A 7320-nucleotide genomic window follows, 5' to 3' on the forward strand; every position below is an offset into this window, starting at 1 on the left:
GTAGCTCTTAAGCGATCATGCCAGACCGCAGTCTTCCACTGGCGCAGAAGATTCCTGATCTGGGTAGTGATGGAGTTGAGAGCCTTCTTGACTGCTGGGTCCCTATCTTGAACTTTTTCTTGCACTGCGAATTTGAATGTTTCCATTCCATACTCTCCGTTTACTCTCCGGCTCGTAAAGAAGTGGTCCCGTTCGTTGCTATAGCGATCCAAATGTTTTTGACTGGTGTCTAAGCGCGGTTGTTTATGCAACTGTGACTGGTTTTGGGACAAAATTTATGCCATCTTGCACAAACTTTATGAAACCTAAGTCTGTTGTGGATGATTTCGTAGGTAGAACCATGACTAATTTGCAGAAGATGTGGCACTTCATCAATAGTTACTCGTCTGTCTAAGACCACCATTTCACGTGAACTCTTTGTTTTCTTCATTTGTGGTGGTAAATGGTCGTCCGGTTCCTCCATTGTGCGTAACACTTGTGCGACCATTTTTGAATTTTCAATCTCTTTGTAGGCACTCGGTTGTGGCAAAACACTGTTCCCATACTTTACCGAAATTCTTCGATGAATTTCGGCCCCTGATAAGCCTTTAGACCACAAAAAACGGATCACTGATCGTTGCTTTTCTTTGGTGTAAATAGAAAGCGAAGCAGCCATGATTTACAGCACGACAGCGATAACGAAACTAACCTAGCAGATTGTAACTTGCATAGATATAACCACAAATAAACAAAGTAAGTGTCATTAACGCAAAAAGGCAGTGATACCGATATAAACTAAAATTTGACTATAAATTGAGGATAAATATTGACTTACCTCTCAAATCGGATTTATTGTATGTTTTATACCAACTCACTACATGGCCTGTACTGTTTCGATAAGGTGATTATAATGTACTGACAGAGTTTTTAATTTTGATCATCAATTATTGAATGAACATTATTTAAAATTAGCATTCATTAAGAGCACATTGAACTCCTGCCACCAATCGGCACTAGTTGGGGTACTGGACCCCAGATAATCTAAGTTATATGAGAGAGAAGCATCTGAGCTCAGGATAATATCACTTGTTTGTATGTGTTAAAGTAAAATTACTTTCAATTCATCAGTTTTACAGAGACCTTTCAATTAGCCACCAATTGAGCTGAAAAAGTAAAAATATATTATATATAACCCAAATTTTATATTCAATAATCTAAATTTCACTAACCATGCTAAGCAATATTGTACCTCTTTTGGCCTAGGCTCATCCACAGTACTATTTTGTCAGCAATATCACACAAATTAATTAATCTTGATAAAATCCCCCAAGATAGGGATTATCAGAATTATTTAGCTTTTTATGAATTAAGTGTTACATTTACATTTAACAGTTACTATATTTAGTATATTTGAATAATTGTCAGCTTGTTCAAGCTGACAACAGTTTTTACGTGATGCAGTCCAGTTTTTGCGTTTTTGTTAATATTTTGTCATTGCCCACATCTGTTATCAGTTTATTCTATGTCAATATTTACTCTTGTTATTATATATTAAGTGAATTTAGATTCTATTATTCTACAATACCACGTGACGTGATCACTCCATTCTATGGGTGTCCCCAACAGAAGGGCGTTTACAATTATTAACAATATTTAATTTAAGCGGAGGTGACCGGCGAACGACTTCGGATAAAAGAACCGATTAAGAAACAGAAAATGTTTAATGGCATCCAACTGATTTGTTGGCGTTAATAATGTGCTATGGAGTTTGTTTGGCTTAGTGTACATCGATTGATTAATACCTCGATAAATAATTTTTGTAGGCAGTGAGGCCTCTCAGTCTGGTAGGAATCATTCATTAAGAAAAAAAGCTAATAGGTTTTTATATAAAAATGCCTACTTTTTTAAAATAATATCCTCGTCGTAGAAGATAATGGGATTTGTTATTAAAATTACAATTCTATTTGGTGACGTTTAAAATTTCCTGTTAGACCCAGCAATGGGGCTCAGAATAGAGGCTAACCTTGAAAGTTTTGAGGGAATATTAATATTCTCATTCGTCGTATTCTTCAAATGGTAACAATAATAGGTTTAACGATAATAGGCCGCTTGTAGCCGAGAGAGTTGAGGCGTTACCTTAGCAATCTCGAGTTTGCAGCGACGTCGGTTTGAGTCAAGACTGGGGGAGGGTGGGGGGTTACTTTTATTTCGTGACGGCGTGTACGGAATGAAAACTTGGACCCCTACTGTAGTTAGAATAGTTTGGTTACCTGAAATATAACTCCTCCCACCTCCGTATGTTAGAAATTATAAAATAGTTTTATGTCACATTACATTAATGTCAATAACTTTGAAGTACATTAAATATAAAGATGAAATACAAGAAGAGATAATAAATATATAGATGGTACAATGAAGAGAGAAACACTTGATTCAAAAAGCAGTGCCGCCTAACTGCTAGTTGGACAATTGTTTAGTAAATTGTTTCAGTAAATATTAAAATATATAATAGTGATACATGATTTTTTTTCTTATTGTTTATGTTTTGTAATCTTTTTCTATATAATTTTCTATAATTTCTATATCTTAAAATAGTAATAAGTATAAAATATCATATACAAAGCTAGAAGTGAGGATGTTTTATTTTTTACAAGATTTTTATAATGAATGAACAGTTATATAATACAATATATTTATATTACAAGGTGAAAATACGAGATAAGTGTAAGCTATAGTTTAATCAAAATAATAGATAGTCCTTAAGAAATCTTCTGCGAAAGTTTGATGCATAAACACAATGAAATGTTATCAGTTGGAATACAAAGTTATCCATTTAACATATTTAACTGATTAATATTTTATAGATCTAAAATAAAGTATGAGAAATATTGTAGCTTTTTATACATATACATTAATACATAAAATTGTAAGCACCCTTGAAGTTTGAAAAGTTGAGTACTACTATGTACACTTCATAACGATTATGCATTAATGTTTCTTTTTTTTTTTCAACTTATGACTCAGATACTTATCTCTCATCTTAGTTTTTATTCTGATTCCTAAAATTCTTCATTTTGCTTTCAATACTCCTTCAAAATTATAAAATGTCCCAGTTGTCAATGTCTTGACAATTTCTTAATTTCGTAATTGAACTCCACAACCGATTTTGAAGTTTAATATCTCAAGTTACTTCGTAATACCCCGTTAGTGTCATCTAGTAATTAGCCTCAAAATATTGAAATAATTCTTTATTACATTTCGTAACATTCTTGAAGGATTGAGATCTCCAATGCATAATCATTCTAAAACTAGTTTTTTTTTTCCAAGCCCCTAAAATCAATTATAAATATAAACAAAATAAAATTGAACTAATATAATAGAAAATATACTGTATATCTGCGCTAGTTCCTTTTACTAGAGCAGAGCTCTATTCTAAGGAATGGTTGATTTTATACAATGAAAGTGCTGGTGTTTAATTTCTGAGCTTTGTGAGGTGTTGGGGTATACCTCGTTTTATTGGTGCACTAAAACTCTTTTTTTTTTTCTTACCTCCTATTTATTTTTATTTATTAAAACTATTACAATTATATATAGACGAGGAGGGAGGCCCCTCACCTCCGGACTCAAATAGCTGCTGAAAGGATAGCTCATATGTAAAATTAAATATAACAGGTAACCTTTAAATACCAAAGGTAGTAAAAGGTAAGACACAACACGAATTACTTTTTCTTTCTACACAGTAATGCACTACTAATTCACATTTTATTTCTGTTTTTAGAGGGTTCGGAAAAAAAAAAAAAATATTACAATTATATATAGGACTGAAAAACAAAGAATTATATATAAACTAAATACATTTTATCTTGGGTTGGCTTACGGCATTATAAGATGTAACAAACTTGGTCCGCTGAAGGCGGTTTATACATTAGGTGGCTGGATTGCCAGGGGCTAACATGGAATGGGGAGGGGTTATTTTCCGGCTGCACTAAAACAAAAAACTATATGTGTCTCTGTCTTGTAGAGATTTCATTGGCTACGGTGATGTAGCTTTTGCCAACGCACTGGAAGGGGCGCTGGTGTTAGTATTTGGGTTAGTAGAGTGGATTGGTCAGTGTCCAAAACTAGTCAAAAGCAATCGATTAAAATATGAAATATGAACTTTGGAAGCGTAAGTTGTTCCTGCTAGTCTACTGCCTCGACGTCACCAACGGTTTTTCTGAAAACTGCTGAGTCATTGCCACGTGTTTTTTTTTAGCTTCCCCTTGCTATGTGAGGGCGCGTGAGTAAACAGTTTCTCTTAAATTTTTTTTAAATCTATTATTTAAAACCTAGTTTTTAAATACCATATATTAAGTTTATCTTTTAAGTTTAAGTTTATTAAGATTTTATTTTATTTTTCTAACATGACGAATCCAACTGCAATGGTTGTCGATAACAATACAGACCAAACTAGGCGTAGTAAGAGACGTCGCATCACCACCACTGATGAGCAAGGCTTTACAGAGCCAAAAATTACTGCCCGGGTTAATCCTCGACCCCAACCACCAATGAAACTCAACAATTCATACGACGGACTCTCTGAGACCAATATTGCGGATAACACACACACACCCACTACAAGCACCACAACTAACACAAGCACAACTACAAAACAAGTTAGACCACCACCTATAGTAATTAATCCCCTGGTATCGGCGGTACAATTACGGGATGCCTTTAAACAGGCTAACATTCTAAATTTTAGTATCCGTTCCTCAAAAGAGGAAAACAAAATTTTACCCAACACTAAACAAGACTACGACAAAGTCCTTCGCTATCTAGAGGCCATAGAAAACGTATATTACTATACGTACGCTCCACGGGGTACCAAACCTCTTAAAAAATTCATTATCAAAGGGTTTAACCTTAATCACCCTTTAGATTCAATCACCGAAGCATTCTCGGAACGCCTTTCTGGTTTCCGTCAATTGCATAGGATGCAAAAGTGCAAATAACAAATGCCGCCGGGCAAAAAACAGATTTGACGCATATTATCGTCACAACTGAACACACAGCCACACTAGAAGATATTAAAAAAGTGGGTCCCATAGACCACATGATATACTCATTTGAAAAAATGAGAAACAAACAAACTGGCCCCAAGCAATGTTATAATTGCCAGGAATTTGGCCACACGCAAAATTACTGCAGCAGAATGACAATCTGCGTCCGCTGCGGGGAAAACCATCCCATGAATGCCCAAGAAGCACCCCACCAAAGTGCATTCACTGTAACGAGGATCATGTATCCTCATATACAAAATGTACGAAAAGGGCTGACAAGATCAAAATCTTGCAAGTCAAGAGGGAAACCATTAGGCCCTCCACCATAAACATCCAAGAGGCTCCTCAACCTCAACAAAAAAAAATCAGACCCCTCCTCTTATGCGAGCAGAATTATATACGGCCCTCCTCCACCAACCACCCAACCACCGTCTTCGGAACTTGCATGGGTTTCCAACCTCATGTCAATGTTCCAGGACATGAAAACTATGTTCACAACATTGGTGTGTACACTTAACCTTGTGCTTCAAAACACACTCCCAAGGATCAATGGCTAGACATTGCATAATTAATTATAACATAGCAGGGCTCATGAAATGAAAACATGAGCTAGAAACCCTACCCCTTTCTCTGTGACATCGAGGACGACAGACAACACATCATACTAGGTGACCTAAACGCCAAACACCACTCATGGAACTGCGCAAAAGGCAATGTACTAGGAAACTACCAGACTAAAACAAAATACACAATAATACACCCTGATGCACACACTTACAGACAAACATCAAACCCATACCATTTTCATACACATCCACACTTGACCTACTTCTCACGCAACAACCACACAGATTCACTAACTGCACTGCACTAGAGTTTAGTGACAATGACCACCTACCAGTACTTTATCAATTAGGCAAACACACAACACCAACCCCACCTACAGACATCAAATACAATTTTCGACAAGCCGACTGGAAACTCTACAAAACACACGTATACGACAACATATCCAACATTACAACACTAAACTCACCACAAGATATAAGTACGTCCATTGACATTCTACAACAAACCATACGAGACGCTGCAAACACATCAATACCCACATTCACACCCACACCAATACACCTACCCACACCACCCCAACACGTACTCACTTTCATAAAACAACGCAATAACATCAAAAACTGCTGGTACAGGACTAAAGACCAGACCTACAGACTAGAGATGCGACATCAATAAAAAAACATCGATGTTAAAAAAACGTCGACAAAAAACATGTGTTTTTTAACCATTTCAGTAACATAAAGACTGTTCTAAAGACTACCCATGCTCCGGACAGTCAGAAGTGCTTTTTCAATCAACCAAAAGGACATGGACTCCAAAAAACATCAAAGTCTTAAAATATCGTTGCTTACAATACATTACCCAAAAAACATCGATGTTTTAGAACAACTACTTCAGAAACTTAAGTTCTGTTCCAACGATCACGCATTCTACGGCCTGTCAGACGTGGGTTTTGAAACTAAGAATCATATATCGACTACAAAAACATCGATGTTTTAAAATATCGTTACTTACAATACATTACCCAAAATATATCGATGTTTTTGAACTTCCATTTGAATAACATAAGGTCTGTTCAAACGATCACGCATTCTACGGCCTGTCAGAAGTGGGTTTTGAAACTAAGAATCCTATATCGACTACAAAAACATCGATGTTTTAAAATATCGTTACTTACAATATATTACCCAAAATATATCGATGTTTTAAAATATGTAGGTTACAATACATTACCTAAAAAACATCGATATTTTTGAACAACTATTTCAGAAACATAAGGTCTGTTCCAACGATCACGCGTTTTACGGCCTGTCAGAAATGGTTTTTTAAACAAAGAATCCGACATCGACTACAAAAACATCAATGTTTCTAAAATATCGTTGGTTACACTACGTTACCCAAAATACATCGATGTTTTTGAACATCCATTTGAGTAGCATAAAGTCTGTTCCAACGATCACGCATTTTACGGCTTGTCAGAAGTGGTTTTTGAAAGTATGAATCCGACATCGACTACAAAACACTTCGATGTTTTTAAAATATCGTTGCTTACATTACACTACCCAAAAAACATCGATGTTCTAAAATATCGTTGCATACATTGCATAACCCAAGAAACATCGATGTTTTAAAATATCGTTGCTTACAATACATTTTCCACAAAACATCGATGTTTTAAAATAGTGTTATTAACAATACGTTACCAAAAATACATCGATGTTTTTGAACA

The 7320-nt window shown here is 35.5% G+C and overlaps 2 long non-coding RNA genes across 5 annotated transcripts in view; one reads left to right on the top strand and one right to left on the bottom strand.

The window, feature by feature from the left end:
• LOC106688691 (uncharacterized) overlaps positions 1 to 1503 on the bottom strand; it is a 3609-nt gene extending 2106 nt beyond the window's left edge. Inside the window, exons 1-2 of the long non-coding RNA XR_001344353.3 lie at positions 1229 to 1503; positions 815 to 1142 (exon numbers count right to left, since the gene is read on the bottom strand). This is a non-coding gene — a long non-coding RNA (uncharacterized lncRNA). The remainder of the gene's footprint in view (positions 1 to 814; positions 1143 to 1228) is intronic.
• The window catches only part of LOC136796602 (uncharacterized), a 115317-nt gene that overhangs the window by 49088 nt on the left and 58909 nt on the right, over positions 1 to 7320 (top strand). The gene's annotated exons all lie outside the window — the stretch shown is intronic.

Source organism: Halyomorpha halys, unplaced genomic scaffold (genome assembly GCF_000696795.3).
Source record: "Halyomorpha halys isolate HHAL.00 unplaced genomic scaffold, Hhal_1.1 Scaffold1178.1, whole genome shotgun sequence".
In the NCBI taxonomy this organism is placed as follows: domain Eukaryota; kingdom Metazoa; phylum Arthropoda; class Insecta; order Hemiptera; family Pentatomidae; genus Halyomorpha; species Halyomorpha halys.